This window comes from Diceros bicornis, chromosome 16 (genome assembly GCF_020826845.1).
Source record: "Diceros bicornis minor isolate mBicDic1 chromosome 16, mDicBic1.mat.cur, whole genome shotgun sequence".
Classification (NCBI taxonomy): domain Eukaryota; kingdom Metazoa; phylum Chordata; class Mammalia; order Perissodactyla; family Rhinocerotidae; genus Diceros; species Diceros bicornis.
This window is the reverse complement of record NC_080755.1, coordinates 3841233-3854239: the sequence shown is the minus strand read 5'-3', so window position 1 is coordinate 3854239 and position 13007 is coordinate 3841233. Positions and strand designations below refer to the sequence as shown.

The window sequence follows — 13007 nt, the reverse complement described above, 5'->3', positions numbered from 1 at the left end:
TTAAAATGACATGTTAGCATGTCTAAACTTGTTTCTTCTCATATGTACATATTTTTGTACACTTTGTGCTGCATTTGTACTCATTGTTTTTTTTTTTCATTTCATTTTGCATCTGTGCTCTGCATGTATACAGGCCCCTGAAATGACAGATACAAACCCGGAATGAAGACAGCATCTGGAAGCCTTAAGGAACTGTAAACTTGACACTATTCTTAGAACCTAGAAACAAACAAATTTTCTATTTCAGAAGAATAAGCCCTGTATTTCTCTTATTTATAGTCCCTGGTAACACTGTGGCTGGACATCGTGTCCTGATTTCAAGGACTTGATATGCAATTCAGGTGCCTGACATTATCCTGAGCATAAAATAAGCCCCAACCAGTTACTGCAAGTGTTGTTAACATTTTACTAAGGCAGCATTAAGAAACAGTCAACTTAAAGGATTGAAGAATATGGAGATATTTTTAAATATCACAGTGCTTTATGTAAGGGTAGTCTGAGATTGTCAAATAGGGCAGATGAATGTTGCATGCCTATTAGAGTAGCCGCACTGGTAAGGTTTGGTCAAGCTTCAATATTCTTCCAGTCCTCGTGCTGGAGGGCAAAGTTCTGAAGGGTTCACTGGACAGATCCTGCATTGTTTCTTCCTGGAGTCTTTTTGACGAGGCTGACAATATGACCGTAACACAGCCTGCCAGCTCTGCCCTTGCCTTGGCTAACAAGTTGGAGGTTCCATTGCTCTTCAGGGAGCAGAGTACCAGTGAGGACCAGTGAGTCAGTATGCTGTTGACACATGTGGTTGGATGGAGGCTCGTGGGGGGGTCCTGTCTCTACAGTTGAGATGAAGTTACACACATACTTACTTGAAGTTAGCTGTGCCCCTTTTCTCTGTACCATAGTTTCAATTCTGGATGGCTTGCTGGCTTTCAGTGATGTATCTTGTATACAGTAGAGCAATTTCAGGAAGCTGATAAATAAGATCAGTCTTGTAGGGTAAGCCTTAGTATGGTGGCAGAGAAGAGAATGGGCATCCTGAGATCTAGGCTGGAGTCTCATGTTTCCTGGATTATTTCAGTATTTGCCACGTGGACATATTAAAACAGGAATCTGAGTTCTCATGTCAAATCTGCACTAACACTGGGACTGTGTGAAGGGCATTCCCTGGACTCAAGAATGACTTTTCTGTAACTTACTGGAAAAGCACCTTGAGGGGTTTTACGCCAACAAGAATAAAGAATTTTCTGGGGGTATAGTGGCTTTCTTTTTGGTGGCGAGAGGGATGCAGGGAAAAGTGAGTCGTGAAAGAAAGCAAATCCAACTGTAATGGTGTCATGACGTTCCTTCCACTTTCTTTGTTCCTGCCCTGCTCTTTTCCATGTGGAGGAGCTCACCATTCTACTTCCTGATAAGAGTTAAACAGGGTTTTTCATTATTGCTTTAACTCAGCAGGTATCAAGATGTGATAATGTCTTTTTATCTTATGGAACCCGAGTATTTTTGAAGCATAAGGAATTTTGGAAATAGTTCCTTATTTTATACATGAGGAAACTGAACCCTCAAAGTAAAATGATGACTTAGTTCATTATTCAACATCCATTCATTAATTTAGCAAAAATGTTCAGTGTTTGGCTTGCAGTGGACCCAGGGAGGCACTGTGGGGAGACCAGAGATGACTAGGAGGGGCTCCTGCAGGATACTGACGAGGAAGGCGTTTTCACAGAGAGGCAAGCAAGCTACTGAGGGAGTTCTGCGCTGCTCATGAGCTTTTGTTTGGCATCTCTTTTTCTCCATATCTGTGCTAGGGAAAACGAAAAGGAATAGCAGAGAGCCGTGGTCAAGCCCAAAGGGTTTCACAGTAATTGCTTCCCAGATTTACTATTAAACTGTGAAGCAGTGTGGCTTTTACTCCAAATTTTGAATTCATGGAATATTATGATAATTATCTGGGTACTTCTAACTTTTAAAAAATACTATTTAGTATTCTAACATTTTCTCCCAAGAAAATAGACATTCATACACTATTGCTGATTTTCTCCATCTCCAGAAAGATTAAGATTCATGAATCAGGAAGAAAACAGTTTGCTTTCAATTAAAAAAAAAACCGCAAAAATACAGCAATAAAGTGAATGAAAATATGAAACCTCTGTCTCAAATGATAATGCCAGCTCACTGTTTGTTGTAAACAGTACAGTTTGTTCAAGTCCACTTTTAAAGGAGAGTGCTTCCGTATGCACAAACAAGGAAAATCAATCCTTTCTCCATTCACAGATCTTATCTGCAACACACACAGCCATGTATGTACAAATGTGACATATGTGTATACGCCTCTAACACTCATGTGGCCCTGACAGGACATCAATACAGGTAATCCCCAAACATATCATCCAGTATTTGAACTATCACTCTGGTACTTGGAACAGTGCCATAGTCACTTCCTATTAGCTCCTGGTAGTTATCCATTCTGGTCTTTGCCGTGTCACCAGATTATTTTTCCTGTAACATGATGCAAGTCACATTTTCTTGCTCAAAATTTCCCAAAGCTGCACATCTTCTACAGAATACAGGTTTGTAAACTCCATAGCAACATAGTAGCCATAATTTTACAACCTTCTCTCCCATGCAACTCAAAAATGCCCTCTCCTCCTTTCTATTGCCTTTTTCCCTGTCCTAGAAATCCAGACCAAGTCGCACCACCTCCAGAGGCCTCAGGACAGACCAGGCCCACTAACGTCTGCCACAGGCATTTTTCTGCATCACATCCTTGGCATCCCAAGAGTGAATGCAATATTTTTGTGAATCCATTTTTCCCTCCCTAAACGAGTTGGTGAACTCCTGGAAGGGTGACTAGGAGTATCTGGAGAAGGCTTTAAACGTTTTAATCAATACACCTTGGTTACTTCCTTAGAGCTTGGATGTTGTGAGATGACCAAGAATAATTTCTTTTGCCTACAAATCAGAGTGTGCGCCCCTTTCTCTCCATTTCAGTAGAAAGCTTTATCAATAACTTTCCTGTTAGGCTGGGACCAGGGAGCTTAGGAGACCACCTGTAACTGTGGACATTTATGGTGGGGAGGGGGGAGGTGGTGGGGACGAGGGGGCTGCGCAAAGACAAGAAACCTCCCTCAAGCTGTAATTCAACGTCTTCTCTATTCATTTAATATTTCTTGAGCACCTACCCTGTGCACGACGCCACCAATTTGAATTTTTTTCTTTCAAGAAGAAAAAAATGACTGCAGTCCCTAAGCCAATAAATAACTCACCTGAAGGTCAGGAACACTCTCCCCCAACTCTCACGAGGATGTCTGGGCGGGGGGAGAAAGGGATGGCGACCCGGGCAGTATTCTAAGTGGAATCCAAAGGCTAGCGCGGTGGGCAAGCGCCTCGAGGCGTTTCCCCAGCCTGACCGCGCGCAGGGTGGGGGCGGCCGTTCCACGTCGCCGTGCCGGAGTGCGCGGCGCCCCCTCCCCCGCAGCCGGGAGGCGCAGGCAGGGCCGGGGTGCTCCGCGCCGGCCCTGGGCGTGCGCCCGCCGCAGCTCCGCAGAGGGCGGGAGCCTGCTCTGCGCTCGTGCCCACGCGAGCCTCCTGCGCACGGCGGCGACCGGCCCGGCCCTGCCCGGCGAGGTAACTGTTCCGCCTGCGGAGCTGGGGGCCGAGGGGTCTCCCGGGGGCGAGGCGCTGACGCGTGGCCCCAGCCCCGGCCCCCCGCCCGCCGAGACCCGCGCCCGCCCTCCGCGCTGCGGCATTGGCTGGGCCGGCGCGCGGAGCCGAGCCCCGGCCTGGGCCTCCGCGGACCCCGCGCCGGGAGGGGCGATTCGGTCCCGCGTCCCTTCTCTGTCGATTTGCTTCAACCCCCGCTCGGGACGCCGTGTTTTAAGTGACCCCTTGGGGTGGGGGTGGGGGCGAGGGCGAGGCGGGCTGAGCGGGGCGGGCGCGGCCGGCCGGCGGGAGGCCGCGCGGGGCGGGCTCGCCCGGTCAGGTGCGCTCGGCACAAAGCATCGCCGCTGCGGCCGGGCCGGGCTTTCTGTCCCTGGTCTCCTCCGTCAGCTGGGGCAGCGCCCCCGACGGCCGCGGGGCGGGGGCGTCCTGGGGAGGCTGCCCGGCGCCGGCACCTGGGGGCCCTCCGCTGCGCCTCGGCCGGCTGTACCCGGGGCCTGCGGGGCCGCGAGCCGCCTCGGGGGTTGTCTTCGAGGGCGGCTCTGCGGCAGGGGGGAGGCCCGGGCTTCGGACCGCTGGAGTCGTGGTCTCGGGCCCGTTCTTTGCGGGTATTTCCGGGCTCCTGCCGTGGGGGCTTGCTTTCTCGGATTTCCCCTCTAATCTCGCCCTACTTCTTTCCCTCCTCCTCTGTCCTCCACCCCCGCCAAGTTCATGGCTTCTGCAATGCGGCGGGTGTGGTTACCTAGTTAATTGTAATGTGGTCCTTTGCAGTGGGAGTGTTCTTTCCTTTTCGGTTTTTATATTTACCGATCTAAGGTTTTCTAGGGTTTTCTCCTCCAGTTGCAGCCCAGGGTTCCAGTTGGGAAGAGATTGTTTTAGAGCAAATAGAAAGATAAAGAAAACGTTCGGTATTACTTAGGCGTGGAGGCTGGGTTGAGAAATTCCGAGAGGGCAGGCAGTCCTGGTAATGCAGTGCTTCCATTACGCGTTTAAGTTGGTGTTTCAGCCTTCTTACATTAGTCTTGAGGAATCGCTTTCGCAGATAACCGGCCTCTTCTTTTGCTGGCCCCTTTTAGGCTCTGAGGCGCCGGGTGTGTTGGGGTTTCTCTTGGTAGCATTATCTTTCCCAGTAGAAGAGTCATCACACCAAGTGCCAAAAACATTCTTTTTGAATTTTACAATGATTTTTAAAGTGTAAAGGAAACAAAAGTGATAAAATTCTACTTATATCTGGGAGCCCTGGACGTAGCACCACTTACAGCAAATTAAGCCGAAAAGCCCTATTAAAAAAGGGAGCACATACAGCTTGAGTGCACTCTGGGGAATGGGAGGTGATTTATATGTTGGATCAGACTGTTTTTTTAAACAAATGCATGTTAATTTTGGTATCAAACTTTTAAAACTTTAGTTGGAATAACAAAGTTATTGCAAGAGGAAAAAAATTCTAAATTGAGAAGCATGGCTTCAATTTGTTAATTTCAGAAGGCATTGAGGAAAGTAAAATACGAAATACTGTCTCATTTGCATTATGGTTTTCTGATGGTTTAGAAAAGCAAAATATCAGATGCCCAAGTTACTGCATAAGTTTATCTAGCTAATACACTTTAGCCAAATACTTTTGCAAAACAGAACATGTTGTTTTGTGAATGGTTTATCAGCAACAAGAAGAGTAGCCACTTTAATTTAATTGATAAACCCCTTTTAGGGAAGGATTGAGAAGAGATAGGTCAAAGGTCAGTATCCCAGTGAAATATTTACATCTAATTTGTAAGTCATTTCTTCTGCATGAACGCAATGTGAGTTAAAAGCAGTTTTTGTCAATTCTTGTAGTGCTTGGATTTGGCCAACTTTGAATTGTGTTGAAGTGGGAGATGGGGTTTTTTTTTTTTACTTGATCAGATGCTATTTTATATATACGTTGGTTTTTAAAAACTGTTTAGTCAAATGCGTTAAGGGGCCACCCAGGCAGAAGAGAAGCAACCCTTCATGTACTGAGAAATGTGATAGTGTCATTATTTTGTGAATCCTTTCTGGATTTATTGTATGTTGGATTAAGCACAGCAGGAACTTACTGTCCAAGGTATTTTCTTTCATGTTGTAAAATACGTATCCATCTTTTAAGTTATTGCTTTAAAAAAAAGTCTTAAAATCCACAAATCAGAATTCATGGCCTCTCCAGTAAATGAGGACTCCAAGAGCAGGCTGAAAAGTAAATACACATTTCTTTTCTGTGAGAATTTGGATATAATGAAGAGAGAGGTTTCTTAAGTCCTCTACTACCCTGGTTATCTTTAGTTCCCATAGTCTCTTCCGAGTACCCAACAACAGTTTTCCTCTGAAAGCCAGCTTTATTATGGAATATAGACTTACTATTGAAAACCATGAGTCAAATTTATCTTTAGCACCATTTCGTTTAGAGCAATCTTTAATGGTGCAGTTGCTGCATCTATTTCTTTCAAAAGGCTAGCCAGCTGCCAGTTTGTTGGGAATTACCAGACACTACTAGAGGATTCTGCTGTCATTTGATGTGCCTTGGCTGCAAAGAATTATGTGCTCAAGAAGTGAGGACGGGAACAGTGAAGTCATTGCCCTGCCTGGTGCTGTGACATCACTATGGCTCAAAGGAAACAAGGGTGGGGCAGGCGCAACCAGCTAGCATCTTGCTAGCTTTGACTTCGCCTGATGAATGAACGAGACTCTCCTTTCTCAAGTTGGACTGCGCCATAAGGTATTGTCTGCAGAATTGAAAGGTAGACATGAATACAAGACTGCATGGGAAAGTGTGTTTCGTAGATCAAGGAAGAGAAGTTTTTTGTGAAATAGTAGAAATCATTGAATATTTCTTTTATTGAGGAAAATACTGTAATGTTTAAAAAGGGCCATTTAAAAAATTATCTAATGAACAAGAGTAATGAGTCTATATTTTTAGTTATGCATAGAGTCAATACATTTTTTACTATTCTTTGTACTAAAATAGCATTGTTGCTAAATTCTTAGTTTAAATTATTCGTGTTGTCTTTTAAAAGTAGGTGGTGTCTATATAGTTTATTTTCTGGATAGGCAGTGTTCTTTCTGATTTATTTTTAAGTGATGTGATTGCAGTTGGCAATTGGAAAGAATGGAAAAAGCTAGAGATTTCACTAGTTTAAAGATATCTGCAGTGATTTGGGGTAATTGATCACCATTTAAGTTTTGTTTTATTTGAAAATTATTTTATAGTTTAGCATTTTAATCCTAACTTAGACTTCTAGTACAGAGATGATGACAGACACGTTTCACCCAAATTAGTATTACATAAATTATAAGAGGAAGTCTGAAATTCTGACACTATAAAGTTTATTTCATGTTTTGATTTCTGAATTTAATGTGATATGAAACATAAAGAAATGAAGAACCACAGAATAGCTGCAGATGTACTTTGTCTTTTCTGTCCCTCCTTGGTAAGATGACTGTCATTTTTTCATGAGTGTGTTATGTAGTGTAGAGGAGGTCTGCTCAGTTCGTACTTAACTGTATAGCTATTCCAGAACACATTTCTAAAGCAAAGGGAAGAAAAAACATGGGAGGAATGACATAAGTAGAGAAGCTGAAATTAGGTACCAGAACTGCAGATCGCTTGGGGAGATGTCTTTGGTACTGCATTTTTAGACCTCATGATGACTGGTTAAATTGCACACTTTAGAACTGTAAGCTTCTATTAGCACCAAACCCCTAATTCTTTTGTAATTTGCAGTACAGAGAAAAAGCTGACAACTTAATTTTTAGATTGCTGACATTTTGATACATTGTTCTTATAGCCCTTCCTTACGTACTTAATAAAAAGAAAGAAAAAAGGGAAAAAGAAAAAGCAGAAAGGTCTCTATTAGATCTAGAAAACAGATGTGCTATTTGACCTGCCTGGTGTATTTATTTTTCTCTCCAGTTATACTGAGTGAGTGCTTGATGTGGGTAGGAACTTATTTCTCTTGAAGTTTCAACCCCAAACCAAGTACAGGTCTAAACACTTATAGTGTTGGGTAAATATTTATGGAATTGAATAAAAAACGAGGCCATTTGTGACTTAACGCTTTACTACAAAAAATCTTTGAAAAGGCTTAAAAAGCACTGCTACTTTATTTAAAAATGAGAATTACTGGACTCATGTGTGCACTCATAATTTTTAATGGCGTGATCTTCTTCATAACAGGATTGCTACTCTGTCCATAGCTCATATTAGGTGGGTTCTGAAGGTTTTGCCATAGCAGAGAAGAGAATACCGCAGGTGCCAAGCGAAAAAAGAATGGCTTCTTTGAGGGATGATCTGCAGGCGGCCTGCTTCTGTTCCTGGCAGCTCTAATTGGTGTCATGGAGGACATCAGTGTAGGGGGTCCACTCTAGAGAGGAGAGGAATCAGATGGGAGTATGATAGAAGCTGAAGATGGCTAAGCCTGGGCGATGATATTAATCCTGACATTGAACTAAAAAGAGAAAACTATTTTCTGTTGTAGATCTTTCTTCTTTGGTCATTTTTATACATGTAGTGTTTACATTCTCAAACAGTGAGTTTCTGTGTGTTTTATTCAGACCCCAAATTTCATCATTTCTAAAACAAAATTATTTTTTTTCACATTTTAACATGTTTGCAATTGGGATATGTCTTACAGTTGCTCTCAGCCATGTGGCAGAGAGAAAGCTGGTAACTTAATCCATTGGTTGGGAGCGTGCATCAAAAATTGGAGATTGGGTGTCAGCTGATTGGAAAAAAATCTTGGAGACAATAACGGAGCAGTTGTAAGAAATAGTGCATCACTAGTGAAGATGTGTAGAAGATGGTATTGTGTGGAAAAGCAGAGACCACAGTAACTGAGGTGGCACACAATTCAAAAGAATTGGATTCTGACCGAGTGAAGAATTTTTAGAAATACGTTGGCCAGTTTATTTTGTTTCTGTTTTATTTATGTATGCATAGAATACCTAAATAAATCTAAGAGTTCTTTAAACAACCGGAGAAGAGAAATTCCAGTGTGTGAGTCGTAGCTTCATTGGCAGAGTGCTGCATAACATGTTATTTCTTACAATTAATGGTGTCATGAATTTTATGAAATACAGTTTATGACTTGGCTATGCAAAATTTTTAAAAAATGTTTTATGATGTTCATTGCTTATTTACGTGGCCCATTCTGTGTATTAGTAATAATATTTCTTATGTGCATCCCTTTATAAGAAAGATCAATTGAGTGGTCTTCATTTTCCATTTTGACTTTTCCGTTTTGGTGTTTGGGAGATGATTGGACTATGACAGACATTAGTCATTAAGAATGCATTCCAGATAGGACATTCCAGGAGTTGGGAGGTCTAAATGTAGCTGGAATGTCGTCTTTACCATGGGGAGTAGAAGGGATGAGTCTAAGGATGGAGTGTGGGGCCTGATTGTGGAAGGTTTCTGGATGTGAGACTAAGGGATATTTTGGACTTTGCTAGGTAGTGAGGTGCCATTGCAGGTAGTTGAGTTGGGAAGAAGAATGTTTATCTGGTGATAAATGTAGGCTGTATTGGAAGAATAAAGGGTCTGGATGGAAACAGATGGTCTTTTGTTAATGGACTAAACCAGAAATTTTCAGAATTGAATGTAATGATTTTTCATCTCAATGACTGATATTTTGGCAACTCTCCATATGAGTTTTTTGTGGTCATAGTTAGCTGAAGATTAAATACTACTTTTGGACTGTTCGGGGTGGAAAATGAGATATACAGAAGATAGAAAGATCTTCATTCTTATTTATTCTTCCAATTAAAACATGTTTTTTATTTCAGATATTAAAAATAATGCATGCTCGCTTTAAAATATCTTCTAACAATACTGAAAAGCAAAAAGAAGAAATCTCATTATCTAGAGAGAGCTGTTAATATTTCTGGCAAACATCCTTCCGAAGCTGCCTCTCTGAAGGTGTAATATCCTGTAGAGGGTATTGGAATCGCACAGACCTGGATCGGCCTCCCAGTCTTGCTCTTTAATCGCTGTGTGACATGGGTCGAATCTCTTAACTTTCTTGAGTCTGTTTGCTCATTTGTGAGATGGCCATAATGCTTAGATCTCAAGGATATGAGGATTAAATGATCTGACACATGCGTGGCACTGAACGTAGTACCTGGGATGTCCTAAGTGCCTAGTGAATAGCAGTAGCTTTATTTTGGACAGGTTACTGGATTTCTGTGGGCGAGGTCCCCCAGCTATGAAATGGTGATGATGATGCCTCCCTCAAGGTTGAAGTGAGCCCTCAATATTCCAGGACATCTAGAGAGCAGTGTGTAGTGAGGGTGGGCACATAGAAATTGTCTTCCCATGTCAGCTGGTAGTGTTGTTTGCCTACTTTGCTCATTCATAGGGACCTGTGTTAGGAATTGTGAGCCTCCAAAGGTAAATTCTCAAGGGGAGTGTGGGGTTTTGTAACATTCTGCCACAAACTCCATAATCCAAAAGATGACCCTCAAGGAGAATATAGAATTTTGTCAAATTTGAAACTCCAAATAACAATAATGGAGGTTTGCAAAGAATTAGCCACAGTGGCTTCCAAATTTTCATGGGCAACAGAATCATCTGGGGAATTTGTTAAAAAGTAATTTCCAGGGACCCATCCACAGTTCTCATTTAATAGATCAGGAGCTGGGTCCAGGCATCTGTATGTCCAACAGATACTTCAGCGGATTCTGATAGAGTGGTCCCTGGGCCACATTTTGAGATAGCTGCCTTAAGGAATCTTATCTCAATGACTTTCCAGCTTACTGGCTATTGCCTGGTAAATGTTTAATCTGGAATGGCAGTACACTGTAAGTAAATAGTGCTAATGTTTGAAAGATTGCTGAGCACAGAGGGAAGAGCCCGCCTGGGTGTCACTATGGCTGGTCTGTCACTTACCACTTTTGCGGCCCTAGGAAATTATGTAAGATTTAAAAGGTTAAGGAAGTAGGATTAGGGTTAATTTTCTTATCTGTTAACTAGAGATGAGAGTAGTTGTGTAGCATAATAGTCAGGAATATTAAATGAGTATCTAAATTAAAATATGCGGCTCTTAATGTGTCGTTATTTGGGGTTAGTTTTCTTTCCGTATGGTTGATAATAGAAAAATGGAGTAAAATCAGTGAAGAAGAGATGCTTCTGTGAGTACATGTGATTCTGCTGACCAAAACTATACTGAGGTATTTGGGTCTTACAGATATTCTCAGGATATTATGAAGTTCTTAACTTATGTATGTGAAAATTAAAGTGATTAAAAGCTTTGTTTTCTTTATAGATGTTACTGTTCTTAGTGATAGGATATAAATAGTAAATGGTCATATTATATTATTATGTCTGTTAATTAGCTTTTTCCCCTAAACTCATATCCAAGAAGGACACACATCTCACATAAGCTGCATGTAGGGGCAATAAAACAAAACAGTCACTTGTATTTCACACTTAAATTGCATTGATTTCTTAGGATCCAAACGAAAAGTCAAGAGGGAGCTTCTAGTCTTTGGAACTACAGCTGCAGTACAGCCTAAGGATCTTAAGAAGCTTTTCTGACAGCATGGCCTTGTCTGGGTAGAGAGAGCCTGCAAGCCAGAAGAGTTGTTTAACCATCTTCAGACGTTGACTTTTCTCCCTCTCTTTGCAACGGGTATCATCAGACGTACACTTTGGAGTCACTTCTAAGAGTGCTTTAACATTAAAACAATATATGTAAAAGGTAAAAGGTGGGATCAAATATTAGTGAATTTCATAATGTCTTTTTCTACTCAGTTTCCAGCACAATGTTCCTCTGAAACATTTATTGGTTTTCTCAGTTTACTGTCATCCCTGTTATTTCTACTTGCTTTTATGTAAGAGTTGGCTTTCACCTTGGTGATATCCTTGTCTGTGACTTCTCTTGGCTAGAATTATAAAACTGGTCATATTAGTTAGTGTACTGGAGAGCCTGTGTTGCTGGTCAGATCAAGGACAGCCCCCTAGGGAGGCATCTGCCCCTGCCCCGCCTGATTTCCATCCCCCCTATCTCAGTGAATGCTTTCTTGTCCCCCAAGAGGAACCCACGTCTTCTCCACTCAAGCCAGCTTGCGTCCGAGTTCTCTCTTCTCCAGATGGCACTGGTTCAAGTGTCTCCCGGCCTGAAGAAGCGGGCAAAACGAAACATACCAGCCCCATCTGTCCTCTCAGCTTCCTTCTCAAGCTTATTGCCAGTGTTTCTTCTCAGCTGCTTGGCCATGAGCCACACTTCTTTGAAATTATGATTTGTCCAGGCAGGATGCTCATTTGGCAACAGTGATAGTTAATTTTAAAAGACTCAGTCACATATACCGAAATACACATTTAAACTGAAAAGACTAGTGACCCCTGTCAAGACATGACACTTTGAGCCTTGATAAAGTTTTGTTACTTCATTCATTCCTTTATCCATTTATTTGTTTGTTCTACAAATACTTATGGAATGCTTCTTATGACCCTGGTACCGTGTTTGGTGCTAGGATCACAGTGGTGAACAGGACAAACCGGCCCTCTGCTCTCCTGGGCCCTGTATTTTAAGCAGGGGGACAGGCAATAAACCTGGTTTCAGATGGCGATGAATGCACTGAAGCCAGACCAGGTGACAGTGACTATGGGTTTAGAGGACTACTTTAGGTACTATCATTTGGGGATATTTAACATTTCACAAAGTCCTTCCTTCTTGTTTGCACCCCGTCTCCGCAAGTGTGCTATCAATTCTAGATTGTGAGTGGTACGGCACGGGGACCACATCTTTGATCCTGTTTGTGTCTCTGGGGCTGGTACAGTGCCTTACACTGTCATGTTAACTGCTGAATAAATAGCTGTTACTCTTGCCACTCCTCTCTCTTGTACCTTAACTTTCTTGTGATATTATTTTTACTTAGAATATACGTTCTCTTCTTATTTAATTTCTTGTACTATCCCACTCAGATGTGGACTTATCTTGAATGTAGTGAAGCTTGTACTTAAGTTGAGTTCATAATTTTATAATCTTTTTCTTAAAGAAGGTTCCCCAAATTGTAAAAGCTTCAGTGCTTACAAACCCTACTTCTGCCTCTGCTCCCACCTCACGTTAAACTGCCCCTCTTCTGAATTCTGACTGCAGCTCCGGTGACCAGAGTCCAGAACCTTGGCTGTTTCTGAACTCATCTTCTTGTGGAGTATCTCATGGGTGCACACAAGAGACACGTCCAAAGGCTTGATTTATTTGTGACTTGACTACAAGTCCCCACACGTCTCAGAGATGTGAATTCATATGTAAATGTAAAAGAACAACAACCCCTTTCTTTTTCCTATGGAATTATTGTGACGATCAAGTGGCGTAATTGATCTGAAAGCACTTTTTGAGCTG

The 13007-nt window shown here is 42.3% G+C and overlaps 1 protein-coding gene across 24 annotated transcripts in view; it reads left to right on the top strand.

Moving 5' to 3' along the window:
* The window catches only part of EPB41L3 (erythrocyte membrane protein band 4.1 like 3), a 236230-nt gene that overhangs the window by 88441 nt on the left and 134782 nt on the right, over positions 1–13007 (top strand). Inside the window, exon 1 of one of the 24 annotated variants that reach the window (XM_058556655.1) lies at positions 3552–3621. The exons of the other annotated variants lie outside the window; for them this stretch is intronic. The gene's annotated coding sequence lies outside the window, so the exon portion shown is untranslated. Of the gene's footprint in view, positions 1–3551; positions 3622–13007 lie in introns of those variants that run through there. 24 annotated transcript variants of the gene reach the window in all.